The sequence below is a fragment of the Psammomys obesus genome, unplaced genomic scaffold, assembly GCF_907164565.1.
Source record: "Psammomys obesus unplaced genomic scaffold, mPsaObe1.curated_primary_1811, whole genome shotgun sequence".
Classification (NCBI taxonomy): domain Eukaryota; kingdom Metazoa; phylum Chordata; class Mammalia; order Rodentia; family Muridae; genus Psammomys; species Psammomys obesus.
In genome coordinates, this window is record NW_026585691.1 from 12,186,174 (window position 1) to 12,202,075 (window position 15,902).

The window sequence follows — 15,902 nt, forward strand, 5'->3', positions numbered from 1 at the left end:
GGAGAAAGGATTGAAGGAGCCAGAGGGGTCAAGGACACCACAAAAACAAACAAACAAACAACAGAAAACCTTACAGAATCAACTAGCCTGGGCCCATTGGAGCTCATAGAGAGTGAACCACCAACCAGAGAGCATGCATGGGATGGACCTAGGCCCTCTACACACATGTAACAGTGATGCAGCCCTGTCTTCATGTGGGACTCCTAAAGTAGGAGCAGGGGCTGTCTCTAACTACATTGCCTGCCTTTGAATCCCTTTCCTCTAACTAGGCAGCCTTGTCCAGCCACATAGGAGAAGATGCATCTAGTATCATACAACTTGATATGCTAGGACAGGGCCGATATCCATGGAAGGGACTCTTTTGTGAGGAGAAGGGGAAATTGGGGTGAGGTGAGAGGAAGAGACTGGGAGGAGAGGAGGGAGGAGTAGCTGCGATCGGGATATAAAGTAAATAAATAATAAAAAATTAAAATAGTTCAAGCTGGCCTTGAACTCAAAAAATTCTATCTCAGCCTCTAATGCTGGCCCATGAATAGCAATTCAGTTTTATAAAAATCATCGATGAGCACTAGCATATATTTTTTTCCTTTTAAAGAGGGTTAATAAATCACCTAAGTTTGGTCTGATACGATGACTCAGTGAGTAAAGACAATGACATTAAGCCTGAGGACCTGAGTTTGATCCCCAGGACCCACAGGTGGGAGGAAATAATTGACACCAGAAAGTTGCTCTTTGATTTCTGCCATGGCACATGTATCCCTTCCACAAACAAACAAAAAATTTACCTATGTAAGTGTGAATACATTACTGCACCTAGCCCATATCAACTTATATTCTTCCAGCTTCTATGTTTATAGAGGAAGGTTTTAACATAGCTAATGCTATAAAAGCAACTGTGGAGTTACATGATCCAGAGATACAGACTCTCAACATACGAGCTGTTAACTCCATTTCATCACCATTTCTTTAAGGCAGGCTTGGAGTTTCCAGACTCTTCTATCTGTTGTTCTCTTTGCACACATGTGATCATGCTGTTCTTTGGTTAAACCTCTATGCAGTTTCCTATTTCTACCTACAACAGGATTGGGCAAACTATAGACAGTTACCATTCTTCTTCCCTGTGATCGCCTATCTCCTGATGAATTTCATACATTGACCACTCTTGAATTTTAGCTTCAATCTGGACCTCTCTTCTTAACTCCGTACCTGAAACATAACTACCCACGTTAAATCTTTACCTGGGTGGTTCATAGTAATCCTAAACATAAATACACAAGAACCCACTAGGCGGTGCTGGGTGCTTTAATCCCAGCATTTGGGTGGAAGAGGCAGGGAGAGTTCGAGGCCAGCCTGGTCTACAGAGTGAGTTCTGTGTACAAAGAGACCCTGGCTTGAAACAAAACAAAACATAAATAAATATACAGAACCCATATAAATAGTTTTCTCCCTGCCCCTTGCCATCTTGCTTATAACAGTAAATGGCAACTTCATTCTTAGTTGCACTGGCCACAAAATCTTGAAGTTAACTTTGCCTTCTCTCACATTGCATATCCAAACCACAAATCTAACATTATGTACAAGATGGTCTCAGTTACTAGGTCTGGCCTGGACTACTGCAATAGCTTCCTATGGAGCCAGGTCCTGCAATAATGCCATACTTTACATTCTATAAAATACCAGTCATTGTCTTTTTAATGGAAGGGTTTCCTCTTAATCTTTGTGTGAATGTGTGTGTATGTGTGTGTGTGTGTGTGTGTGTGTGTGTGTGTGTGTGTACAGATGTACATGTGTGGAGCTTAGAGGACAATCTCAGATGTTAGTCCTTGTTCGAGTAACTTTATTGATACCATGGATGAGGCTAGCTGCCTCAAAAGCTTCTGGGGCTTTCTTGTCTCCGTCTCCCATCTCAGGGAAACAGTGCTGAGGTCACAGTTTTGCTGCCATGCCTGATTTTACATGAGTTGAGGATTCTAACTCAGTGCTTTACCCACTGAGACATCTTCTCAGTCTAATTCTAATTGTAAAATGACTATTATAATTGTGTAAACGCAGTACATAATGTGATATTTAAGCCCTTTACTGAGATATAGAATCACACAAAGAAAAAAGAAATACCATAGAGGGATTTCTTTCACACTGTGTCCGGTTTCCATCGGTAACATTTTGCAAAACCACAGCATCACATTGACTTTGACACATACCATTTATCTTACTCCATTTCCCTAGTTTTACATGCAGTACTATATATGTGTTTGTGTCACAGTCTAGTTTTTCACCAGCACAAATTCATCTACCACCACTGTAGAGATGAAGTCACAACACACAGGATTCCTCATGTAGCCACAGCCACACCCACCTGCCTTTCTCACACCCAGCAACTGTGGATCTGACCTGTTCCTTTGCAAGATGTTATATTCAGCTAGTTGTAGTGCCTCTTGCCTGGAATCCCAGCATTCCAGAGCAGCCAAGGTTACACAGACTGTTTCAAAACAGCAACAAGAAGTTGAATCATGACTACTTTTGAGATTAGCTTGTGTCATCAAATATAAATCTCTAGGAATTTATCAAGTTACTTCATTAGTAGCTTATTCTCTGCTATAGTTCATAGTAATGTTATATATGTGCCACTAATATTCAGATGTTATAATCATCTAAAACAACTGTATTTGTTTATTTCTGGTGTTTTTTTATGCGTGGTAGGGGGAATTCTGGAAATCAAACACAGGGCTTCATGCATGCTATAAAAGTACCCTACCATTAAGCCATACCTCCAGCACCTAATTCCACCTTTTGACTATTATAAATAAAGTGGCTATGAATATTCATGTTGTTTTTGTGTGAACATAACTAACTGCATTAATTTGCACTGCTTATGATATCGAATTGTATCAATGGTCTTACAGGAGTCCATAGGGACTGAAAAGATACTCTAAGCCTCCGTTCATCTCTAACCTTCACCTCTAAACTCACAAAGTGCCACCAATTCCGATCTTATCATCCTTCCTCTCACAAACCAGACACTCTTCTGCCTTCATGCCTCTGCACCTAGATGTTCCTGTACCTGGAATACTCTACACTTAGGCCGCTAATGATCTGTTCTCTCTTAAATGTTAACTGATTGCTGAGAACTGCTTATGATTACTTCTTACAGAACTGCAACCCACACAAGTCCCCCACAGTTATGTCTTCTTTTGCTGTATGTCCTTCCCTCTGTATCATCAGGCATTGTATAATATACTCACCGATTCTTCTGCCACTGAACTCTAACTACAGCCAGGAAAGAACTCTGCTATCCTTAACACCTGGAATAAATCAAGACACACACTAAGGACTAAACAGCAGCAAATATAATTAACTCCGAAATTGTAACTAATCCCTCTAAAGTTTTAATACACAATTATCAAAATTAGTGAAATATTAACTTTACATGGCAGTAATTTTAGGGTATTTATACACTATTTTATTTTTAATTTTTGATACTATATATTCCTAGCCTGTCTAGAACTTGCTATGTATGTCAGGCTAGCCCTGACAGAGATCTGCCTTCCTCTGCCTCCTAAGGGCAAAGATTAAAAAAAAAAAAAAAAAAAAAAAAAAAAAAAAAAACTGGACACACTGCGTCAGGCACAGTGGCATACCTTTGTAATCCCAGCACTCAGGGAGGCAGAGGCAGATGATCTCTGTGAGTTTGAGGCCAGCCTGGTTTACAAAGTAAGGCTAGGACAGAGAAACCCTGTCTCAACCCCTCAAATCACCATCCCCCCCCGCCAAAAAAAAAAGTGTGCATACTTTTGGGAGGACTTCTGTTTGAGTCAGGGTATCACTACGTACCCTCCGGCTAGCCTGAAGCTCCCTACATCTTTTTAAAATAGGAAGCTATTTAAAAAACTAAAGGGAGGCCAGGTGTGGTGGCACATGCCCTTAATCCAGCACTCAAGAAGGCAGAGGCAGGAGGATTGCTGTGAGTTTCAGATAAGCCTGTCTACAAAGTGAGTCAAGGACTGCCAAGGCTACACAAGAAGCCTGTCTCGAAAAACCAAAACCAAACGAACAAGCACATAGAAAAGGAAGCCAGCAGGATGGGTGACACATGCCTCCAAAGCTGATTACCTGAGATTGATTCTCACATGGTAGAAGAAAACCAACTACTCAAAGTTGCCTTCTAATCCCACATGCATGTGTGTGCCTCCTCCAACACACAAACTTAAAAAAACAAACCAAAAATTAAATTAGGAAACAAAAACGCATAACCCAGCATGATCTCCCACTGCCACATCCCAAGGTGAGTTGTTAAAACTGATTTGCAGATACCAGAAGCACAGGGGAAAAGAGCAAAGTCTAAAGCTATGAGGCAGCCCAGCAAAACCTGTTAGGGCCAGAACAAAGAGACGTAAATAGATGTAGGTTACAGAGGGCAAGGGCCACGGTGTAGCAGAAAGCAGCCAGACCTCTTGAACAGGTTACTCAGACCACTTCAAAAGCAATCTTTCAGTGTGAACCTGAGAGACTTTGGGGCTCCCATGTGAGTAATACACCTCCTGTTGTGGCTCACTGCAAACCGGCTCCCGCCTCCCAGTAACCCCTCCAGTCTTCTTGCTAGAGTCATGGCAACAGATGAGAAGCAAGGTGAGAGGAGAAGCTGCCCTGAGAACCAGATGAATGCCAAAACGGGCATGCCCGTGCCATGCTCGGTGCCAGTGCCCACTGTTATATTCTTTTTATCTCTGATTAACTTAAAAAGCCTTCTACCACTTATCCTACAAACAAAGCCACACAGGGCTCAGCCAGCAATAAAATGGCTAACTGTTCCAAGTGCATAATAGAGGGATTAATTTGAACTTTGTTTTATTTTGCTTTTTTTTGCATTTTCTCCTAAAGCAAAACTATAGCTATGACTCACTCTTCCTTTTGCAATAATGTTCTTACTCTACCAAGTTAGTAAGAATTGAAGTACTTACAGAAGCCCACAGCTAGGCTAGGTCTAAAAGAGATCACACTGAGAGTGACCTGAATTTCATACAGTGAACAAAAGTAGTGTCCTTCTCAGCTCCATCCCCTTTGAATTTCTTGGGCTTACAAATGGATTTTCCCCTTGCTTTATTTTGTGATCGAGCCTGAGTTGTTAAAACTCTCATTTTGCACTCCATCTTCAAATGAATGCATACATTTATTAATGGCCTGCCAAGTTTCATGTGTTACAGGATGGGGCTAGCCTATCAGGACATCGCCAGGAATCCGGCTAAGGGAGAGAGGGGAAAGGTCTTGGAGAAAATTATAAAGAACAGATTCTTCTTTTCTCTCACACTTTAGAGATGCTTCTCACAAGGATCCAAGATGAGGCACATGCTGTGGGACTCAACGGTTCCTTAAAGTTGAGTCTAAGTACAGACACAGCACTTACCTCGCTGACATACTGTCGCCACTTCTGAACTCAAAACAGTGCTGCCCAGCAGAGTGTGAACAAGTAGCAAAAGCAAATTCAATTCTGCCTTGGGCAGGGTGCAGGGCTTCTCCTTGTCCATTTATTTCCTTTCACACCCACAGGTAAGCAGAACCCCATCTTCTAGCAACACTGTAGATCAACAACTATGCCGCAGGAAAGAGTAAGGAGTAAATCACTGCTCTAATGATCGTATGAAAACCTGTTCACAAAACAATGTTCCCCTAAACGAGAAAACTGTTCTGAGAAAAACCATCCTCACCACAACTACCATCAGTAATAGTAATACTTGCAGGCTTGCTGGTTAACAGTTAATATGGCGCCTGGGTATTCTGAATGAAAGCTGTCCTCAAATTTTAGACAATTTAATCAGATAAGGTTTTTGGTAAAGCATGGGAGAAAATGCTTTCAGAGATTGCTAAAACTAATGTAAACCACTAAAATAAGTCCACAAAACATGGATACAACAATATCCTTGGGTAATTTTTCATATGAAGATTTCACAAATGAAGTTGGGTGTGGCGGTGCATACCAGTAATTTTAGCACTTTGAGGTCAGCTTAGGCCAAAACAAAGACAAAACGGTTTCCCAATCAGTGACTGTAAATCAAATACAATGGCCACACATTATTTTTTGGATAGGGGTGAGGAGCAGAGAAAAAAGACCTCATCTGGCTCACCTACAACTATGTAGACCAGCTTAGCCCTGAGCTGGCAGTAATCCTCCTGCCTCTGCTTCCCAAGTGCTCAGATTACAGGAATGTACCACAACACCTGGTGGGGTTTTTGTTGGTTGGTTGGTTGGTTTGCTTTTTGAGACCAGGTCTCACACAGCCTGATCTTCCTGCCTCCACCTCCCAAATTCTGGGATTATAGGTATCTATACTTGTTGCACTTTTTTTTTAACTTCTATTTTATTTGGGGTATCTAGCTTTCTTCCACCACCTCTTTAACCCTAGGAATGAGGTTAGTGGGAAAAGGGGGAGCAGACCCCTTTACTTCTGGCTGTTTAGGGTCGATGGGTTCTTTTAGGGCTATGCCAATCTCCATCACCAGCAAATGCAACAAGTCGTCTACTCCAAGCTGCTGAGCTGAAACTTTTCTCTGTCTTGTCTCCTCTAAGCTGCCACAGCATCTGTGTCTGGTCTCTCCAGCATGCCACACCTTCTCTTTCTGGGCTCTCATACTTATATCCCTCAGAGTCCTAACCCATGCCCCTCTCCATGCTGCACAAGGCAGGCAGTTATCAGCTGGCAAAGACATACTATTACTTGTATTAGTTGCAAAATAATGGATAAACTTGGCGAGAATGTTAATCCACACAGACACACACCTGAAAGTTTTTTTCTTTTTTTCTTTTTTTTAACTTAAAATTTTTTATATGGGCGCTAGAGAGATGGCACAGCAGCTAAGAGTACTTGTTGCTGTTTCAGGTGATTCTGTTGGCTTCGCAGCACCACATGGCAGCTCACAACCCTCTGTAACTGGGGTTCCAGGGGATCCTACCTCGTCTTCTGGCCTCCTTACACACAAGATAGATACAAGGTTAACCAGTATGCTTGTGCACGGCATGTGTGCCAGGTGACTGCGGAGACCCAGTGAGTGCGTCTGACCTCTTGAGACCAGAGTTAGACAGTTGGGAGCTACCCTGTGGGTGCTGGAAATCTAACCTGGGTCCTCTGGAAGAGCAGCCAGTATTCCTAGCCCTTTAAGCCATCTCTCCAGCCCCCAAATAAAATCCTTAAGCGTTTTTCCTACTTAATTCTTTCAGTTTTCATTCTTCTGGAACAGATTTTAAAATTTTCTTTCTAATAAAGTTCTATCCTTCCCCCTTGGTGGAGTTGGGGGGGTGGGAAGAGTGGGTCTTACTAGGTCATAATTGGAAAAATGTACATTTATAAAACAAAATGGAAAAACCTTCAATTTAAAAATTATTTTAAAGAAGTTTTCACATTACGCTAAGCACATTCCTCAAAGCTCCTTTCTTTGCCAGCATAAGAACCTCTCTATTTTCTGACTGCTTGATGAGTCCCTACAGCGCTTACCTTAGATAGGTAACAAACGACAGAAATTTAAGCACCTGGTAGAATTTAATTATCCCCAAAGGAGGAAAAACAAAATCTCCAGAGAAATCCAGAATCCTTTGAAAGAAAAAGGCCCGGTGGACTGGTTTCATTCTTAGGCCACACACAATCCCTTTGCTACTCCAGCTCCAGAGGAATCCCACACCTCTGGCTTCTGTGGGCACCTACACAGGCAGACAAGCAGACAGACAGTCTCTCTCTTTCTCAAATAACTCTCTAAAGAGAAAGTAAAAGAAGAAGAATGAATTCTTAAGAGAGGCCACCAGCTCCTGCCCTTGAACTAGTGTCAGCAGATCTGTGGACTTAGCTGGCTCTGTGGCTCTCCGTTCCCTGCCCCAGATGAAGAATAGTCAAAGGTTACACTAGTCTGACATCTATATCCCTCCATGTCCATGGCAAACACTGCAAACCAAACACCTTTTCCCGCTGAGCCCAGATTCTGCCTCAGCCCTCAGCACAGCCATTGTGTGAGAGCTCACCAAGGGTTAAGATCTGCTCACTTCCCTGGCATTTCAGGGGCTCACATCTTTCTAGATGTAATAGGCATGATCTGTTTTAAAATTTAAATTTATATATTTATTTATTACAATTTATTCACTTTGTATCCCCGCTGCAGCCCCCTCCTTTATCTCCTCCCAGTCCCATTCACCCTCCCTTCTCCCTCTATGCCCTTTCCCTAATCCCCTGATAGGGGAGGACCTCCTCCTCTTCTATCTGACCTGAGCTTATCAGGTCTCATCAAGGCTGGTTGCATCATCTTCCTCTGTGGCCTGGCAAGGCTGCACACCCCAGGGGGAGGTGATCAAAGGACAGGCCACTGAGTTCATGTCAGAGACAGCCCCTGTTCCCCTTACTAGGACACCCATTTGGAAACTGAGCAGCCAATGGGCTTCCTTTGAACAGGGGGGTCTAGGTCCTCTCCATGCATGGTCCTTGGCTGGAGTATCAGTCTCTGCAGGCGACCTTTGGCCCAGGTATTTTGGCTCTGTTGTTCTCCTTGTGGAACTCCTGTCTTCTCTGGGTCTTTCTATCTCCCTCTTCTTCTGTAAGGATTCTGGCAACTCTGCCCAAAGTTTGGCTATGTATCTCAGAATCTCCTTCGATACCCTGGTGGGTAGAGTCTTTCAGAGGTCCTTTGTTGAGGGCTCCTGTCCTGTTACTTGTTTTCTCCTACTTCTGATGTCTATCCTGTTTGCCCTTCTGAATGAGGATTAAGCATCTTCCCTAGGGTCCTCCTTGTTATTTAGCTTCTTTAGGACTATAGATTTTAGAATGTTTATCCTATATTATATGGCTAATATCTGCTTATAAGTGAGTATATATCATATGTGTCTTTCTGCTTCTGGAATAGCTCACTCAGGATGATATTTTCTAGTTCCCACCATTTGCCTGCAAATTTCATGATTTCCTTGTTTTTAATTGCTGAGTAATTGTGTAAATGTACCATTCTTTCTGTTAGCCATTCTTCTGTTGAGGGGCATCTAGGTTGTTTCCAGATTCTGCCTATTACAAATAAAGCTGCTATGAACATGGCTGAGCAAATGTCCTTATTGAATGGTGGGGCATCTTTTGGGTATATAACAGGCATGATCTTAAAGAAACACCATTTAACTCAACCTTAAAAAAAAAAAAAAAGAAAAGAAAACCATAATACTGATTTGTCATGATCACAGCCAAGATGAATAATGTACAAGCAGAAATGAAAACCATGAAAGCTGAATCATTCTAGGTAGGTTACAAAAAATAACTTGAAAAGCTAGATCAACTCAAAGAAAGAAAAAAAAAAAAAAAAAGAAAGATAATGAAGTCAAACATGGGCCAAGGCTGTTCAGTACTAGAGGAAGAAAAGTTAACGTGGCATGATCACACCGGTGAAAGTTTCCACCACACCAGGCCGACTTTGACAGCTCATTTCTTATCTTCCCAATGACTCTGTCATAAAATTAAAATGTCTCTATGAAAACATAAATGCTCAGCACACTCTTAAGTCACAGGAATGAAGGCAAAAAAGTTTCAATCCTAAGTTTACAACTGTGGTTAATGCTAGAGTAAAACACTCACATGAACACACTGACTTGTTGCTCGCTGTGTATATTCACAGCAGTCCCCTCTAGTGTAGCCCCCGAGCACTGGCCTTACAGCTGTGAGGAGTGGGCCACCACCCTCAGCCATGGGCTCTTACTAAGAAAAATTCTCGTTGCAGGCAGTACTTTTGTTACTGCCCAGCCTGCTACACCTTGCAGTGTACTCGGTAAACCTGTTTGTGACATACTCAATAAACCGGTTTCTTCCCACTTTGGTGTAAAGAGGAATTCATTTGCCATCTACTGTGGCCAATCTACCACAATTTCTCTTATAGGGGGAAAAAAAAGCTGGGAATGGTGGTGCAAATACCTGCAGTCTCAGAACTGGGGAGGCAGAGGTAGGAGAATGGTTGCAAGCTTGAAGGATAGCCAAGTCAGGTTTCAAGGAGTCAGACTTCTCCAGCTGAGACCCTGTCTCAAGAAAGGAGGGGGGTGAGGCAGCGGGAAGTTGTAGGCCTCTGGGAAACAGAGCTCATCAATACTTAAATTTAATTTCAGGTCATACTCTAGGGAAGATTGGCCACCCTCAATATTTATTAACATCTGTCTATTTTCTTTGGTACAAGGTACTTTTTTCCTCCTAGCCTTTTATGACAGGTTCTCGTGTAGCTCAGGCTAGCCAGAACTTCCTATACAGCCAATGATGGCCTTGAACTCCTGGTCCTCCTGCACTTATCTCACAAGTTCTGGGATTAAAGACATGAGCCTGCACTTCCAGACAGAAAGAAACTCTAATGGTTTACAAGAGGCCATTATGGTACTTCCAATTCTAAATACTGACTTTTAAAAATAAATGAATTTAGAGTAACTCTGGAAAGTTCTACGAGAACAACAGAGAAACAAGAAAACTGAAATAACACGGAGAGATTATAATGTTCACCACGTACCTCGTGGTACCTTTTTCAGTTTTATGTTATGTTTGCTTCTTTCATTCACTGTTAGAGGATAGATCAACTATCTTTTGCATTTTGTTCTGCACATGAAGAAATAAATGTCTTATCTCCAAACTGTACACACCACACTTAGGTAATAGTAAAAATGCTTTGATGGAAGGAACAAGACAAGAACCATGAATTACTGAACAACCCTGTTAAGAGACTCTCATGTTTAGCACGAGTGAGGCAGTAGTTTCACTTCCCAGAAGCACAAAAAGAAAAAAATAAGATTAAGAAAAAAATTCTAGGTCAGAAAATACTTCAGTTTATAAAATCAATAACAAAAACTTACTCAAATGTACATGATCACATAATTTCCCAAGTTTCCCAGCTTTTGTCTAAAGGCTGTGAGAGTCTGAAACTTGGAGTAAGGCCAGTTTGGGGATATTTTTTTCCCTCAAGATCTTTTCCCAAAGGAAATATCAAGAGAAACAAACTCCAAAGCTCCACATCTCTAAAAATTAACTGAAAAACAAGCAACCACAAAACACACAACATCCTTATCTCCAGCCCTCTGCTCCTTCCTCGGCAAGGTTCCCGGACCTAATGCAATCTTGAGGAAGGAGGCAGGCGCACAGGCATCTTTCCCAGGCTGCAGTCTCCCTGCTCCTGTGCAGCTCAGTCACTGAAGTGCTCCTTTTACCAGCAGCTCCTGCACTTAGGAATGCTCTTGCTCGCTGGGTGATTTTGATGGAAAGTCCTGCTCTTTGAACTATTGCTAGGCGGCCTGTGCGCTGATCACGCTGCTTTCCTTAAGGGTCTCCCAGACAGCCCAAGTTCACTGTTGCCTTGCTGCCTCACTTGTTTCCCAGGTGGTGGTGTATGCATCTCTGCAACAAGCCCCCACCCATCCCCAGATTTCTCCATCCTATCCAAACCCCTCCCAATTTCAGTCCAGCTCAAACCTGTTCTTGCTGAAGCCTCTTCTGTCTGTTCCAGCCACCTGGTCTCTTCCCTCCTCAAAGGTCATTTAACCCATCACATGTCATCGCCACATATCTTGGACCTCAGCTGGTGTGCATACCTGCCTGTAAAGGTATTTACGACACAGCTCAAACACACAACATACTTGTGATCTTTTTTAGGGGACACCAATGATTTTACTCTAATTAACTTCAAAAGTATGGCTGCACAGAAAGGTTTGCTATCATAAATTAATTTTCAAATTGGAAAAGGAAAGTTCTTTCTTTTCTTATATGTGTGTGTACATGTTTGTACACAGCACACTTGTGGAGACCAGAGGACAGCTTTCAGCTATCAGCTCTCTCCTACCATGCTAGTGTCAGGGATTGAACTCAGATTGCCAGCACTGGTGGCAAGTGTCTTTACCCTCTGGGCCATCTTGCCAGGCACAGATGCACTCAGTGTAGGTGTTATAAAAGGCACAAGACTAGAATCTGTATAATATACCTTGATGCCTTATAGTATTAAAAAAGGAATTTAGTGACTAATTAATGACTAAGCTGTAGCAAGTATGGTCTAGTAAGATGTATTCACAGGTCTGTATTGGAAGTTTCAAGGTTAAAAAAATGATAAAATCTCTAGCACAAAGCAGAAATTTCTTGTGATAGTAAAATAGAAAAGTTCATTTTAAGTGAATAAAAAAACTTAGTATAAACTGGGCCTGATGGCAGATGACTTTAATCCCAGCACTTGGAAGGCAGGCGCAGTTGGATCTCAGAGTGAAAGGCCAGCCTGGTCTATTGAATAAGTCTCAGGACAGCCAGGGGCACACAGAGAAACCCTGTCTCAAAAACAAAACAACAACAGAAACCCTCATTTTTAAAGCTATAATATAGCTTTAAAAATACACATCCCTTGGGGGAGGGTAGAGAAAGGCTGATCAACAGGCATTAAGTTACACAAGGTAAAGAAGTCCTAGTGTGCTGTGGTAAAATGGCACAACCACAGGTAAAAATATATAACACGTTTTTTAAATTTTATTTTATTTTTATTAATTACAGCTTATAATATGTTTTAAATTGCCCAAAGAAGAGATTTTGACAGTGTTCACCATTAGGAAATGATAAATGTTTGAGGAGATGAATTTAACCTGATTTGGACATTAATTAATACAAGTAAATATATATACCTACCACAATATTATGATGGCACATAACTTTTTATACACTGTTTCAGATAACTTAAAAAACTTAGTCACATCGAACACAAACAAAGTAAAACCATGTAAAATGGCTAAAATAATGAGAACCACACAGTGAAGGAGTTTCTGGGAAGGAAAAGTGGGAGGGACTACAGGTGGAAAGAAAAACAAATCAATATTAAGGCCCAATGACAGCTGAAGAAAGCAGAGCTGATGAAAGAAGGGAAGTCTCAGAAACCATGGCTATTGGCCAAAAAGTAGGGTACAAGCTCTGCTTGGCACAGGCTCTTTAAAAGGAGGACAAAGGACATTTTCCCTTTTATAGTGCGAGAACTCAAGAGACCCAAACAAAAATAAAAGGCCACTTGGAAAAGAAACAAGGTTGGTTAGGGCTAAGTAAGGGCCCAAGACAGAAGTTCAAGATAGATCTACAAGTGACTATCACAACTGTAATTATTATTTTTAAGTGGTAGAGTGAAACTAGCTGTATTTTAATTATATCATAGGGAAACACTTCAAAATTTGTAGCATATACATATACATACATATATATATATATGCATGATGTGTGTCTTTGAATATAGGTACCTCTGTGGCACAACACACACACAGACATCAGAAGACAACATTGGGAGGTGATTAGCAGGTTTACACACAAGCACTTTTACCTGCCAGGCCATCTCATCAGCCCAAAGATTCATTTCTTTATGTGAGCCTCTCAGACTGATAAGGGAGCATGTGCCATACTCCAAAGCAATGAAGAAAGAACAGAAAACATTTCACTTGCATAGACTTCATATGCAAGCATCTTTAACAATGACATGGGTATGACAGTATATAAGATATAATACATAGTAACACATTATTTAGTAACCCTACCCATGTTATTGGTTCAGAGAGAAGAAAGAGCCTGCCCAAGAGCACACACCTCTCCATTTCCCCATAAGCTCACTCTACTTCTACAAAACATCCAATTTCTATCCTAGTCACTAATAGTCCCTAATTTCAAAAATTTCTAGCAATGTCATTAACAAAAGCTAATTAAATCAAAGTCGCTGAGAACAAGCCATAGCTGGGTATAAAAGAGAAGGAAAAACAAAGTAAAACAGAAAGTATAAAACAATTTAATATATTTACAAAAACCTTTAAATCCCAGAAAGTAATTGCATTCTACAGTAAAAATATTACATAAAAGAACATTAAAATACTATACCAAAGGTCTAGAGAGATGGTCAGTGATGAAGAGATGATTCAGGTCACTTGCTACTTTGATGACCTGGGCTTGATTCTCAGCACCCATGTTGGACAGCTCCCAACCCCCTACCAGCTTCAGGGAATCCACCACCTCTGGCCCCCAAGGGCACTGAACTCACATGCACAAACACACACAACAACATAAAAAAAAGTGAACACTGTTCCTCTATTCTTCCAACCCAAGCAGGACAGATCGAATCCAATTTGGAGAGCTGAAAGACAAAATCTACTTTGAAAGATCATAAAACAAGCAAGAGCCACATTTAAACTGAGTCAAGGGACTGGAGAGATGCTTCAGTAGCTAAAAGTACTTGCTGCTCTTGCAGAGAACCTGGGTTTGGTTCCTAGAACCCACAAAACACCTTACAACCATCTGTAATTTCATCTTCAGGGAATCCACTGCCCTGTTCTGGCCTCTACATGCACCAGGCACACACACACACACACACACACACACACACACACACACACACACACGGTGCACATGCACTCGTATATGCAAACACTTCTACAAGTAAGAGCCACATTTAAGCTGAACCAAAGAACTGGAGAGATTTAGAAAAAGCCATGAAAAAGCAGAAAATCCTGGTCTGTAGGGAAGAGAATGGAGAAGGGATGTGCAAGGAAGTGAGGCCAGACATTAGTTTAGATTCAAGATTCAAGACAATTCCAAAAACCTTAATAGTCAAGACAAATTACGCTATAGTTTCCACTATTTTTCTTTAATAAGTAATATCCTAGAGTGGAAAAGAGTCACAAAAAAAGAGAAAAGAGAGCCAAAGAGAACCCACCAGGCCGCTGACTCAGGAGACTGTTGTGGGGATGAGTATCTTTCTAAGAGGCCTCTCTGAGTCCCAGCTGCAGTTCATTTCTGGGAGCTCAGTGGCTTTATAATAACAATCCACTACAATTCCAAGCCCAACACCACAGCAAGCAAGCTTAAGTGGGTTTGTGTTCTCTGAGACCCAGGAGATGAATACCATCTATTTGGGAAAATGAAACAACATAAAGCTACTTTTAAAAAATCAAGGCAATACATAATTAGCAGCCCAGAACCATGGGCCTGACAATTAGTGCTGTAGAGGTTCCAGGATAACTGTGGGTGGTCAGAAAGATGCCGATTCAGCTAGAGGAGGGGAGAAAAGCATAGAGTAAGCAGAAGATCAAAGCCTAGGCAGCAGGGACTGGAGCCAGGGGAAGGAAAGGAAGAAAATAAGAAGAAGAAAAAAGACTGATTAAAAAAAAAATCAGAACATGGGACATGCAAGGTGATTCAGGGGGTAAAGACATTGGCCATCTGAAGACCTGAGTTGATTCCTGGAAGGAGGAAACAGACTCACACAAACAAATACATGTAAAAGAATTTTAAGGCCATTCAGGCCTACATACAGGGACACTGTTTCAAAATAGGACAAAAAAGAGCTGGAGAGATGGTTCCTTAGTTAGGAGTGCATACTGCTCTTGCAGAGGACACGAGTTCAGTTCCCAGGCCTCATGGTCGGCCACCCACAGTTACCTGTAACTATAGTGCCAAGTGACCTGACATCTCTTAGGGACTCTGAGGGCCCTGCAATTAGCTGCACGCACAACTGGGCACATGTACACACGCTTGTGCATACATACACTTAAATAACTGAACAACAACAAACATAAGACCAATCTCCATGCTTTCCTACTTCCCAGCCTTAGATCACACTGTTTTACTATACCCTAAACTATCCTTTCCCCCACTGTGTTCAAATATTTTTACATTCTTTAGAGACTAGTATAAACAACACTTTTTGAAGGCAGGTCCCTAGTGTCCTACTCAGAAGACAGGGCCAGACCTCAGGTTTAGTCTTGGGGGAGGGGGAATGAGTATCAATGAGTTGGTTTTCTTCTGCAGCAAGGGTGACGCAAAGGCTGAATGCAGTAACAAGAACAGACTGCATCCAGGACTAAAAGTATTTTACTTACAAATCTATGCACATATTAAATAATATGCACTTGCCAAACATTTACT

The 15,902-nt window shown here is 41.6% G+C and overlaps 1 protein-coding gene across 2 annotated transcripts in view; it reads right to left on the minus strand.

The window, feature by feature from the left end:
* Tmod3 (tropomodulin 3) overlaps positions 1-15,902 on the minus strand; it is a 60,388-nt gene that overhangs the window by 39,465 nt on the left and 5,021 nt on the right. Inside the window, exon 2 of one of the 2 annotated variants that reach the window (XM_055598662.1) lies at positions 11,448-11,570. The exons of the other annotated variant lie outside the window; for it this stretch is intronic. The gene's annotated coding sequence lies outside the window, so the exon portion shown is untranslated. The remainder of the gene's footprint in view (positions 1-11,447; positions 11,571-15,902) is intronic. 2 annotated transcript variants of the gene reach the window in all.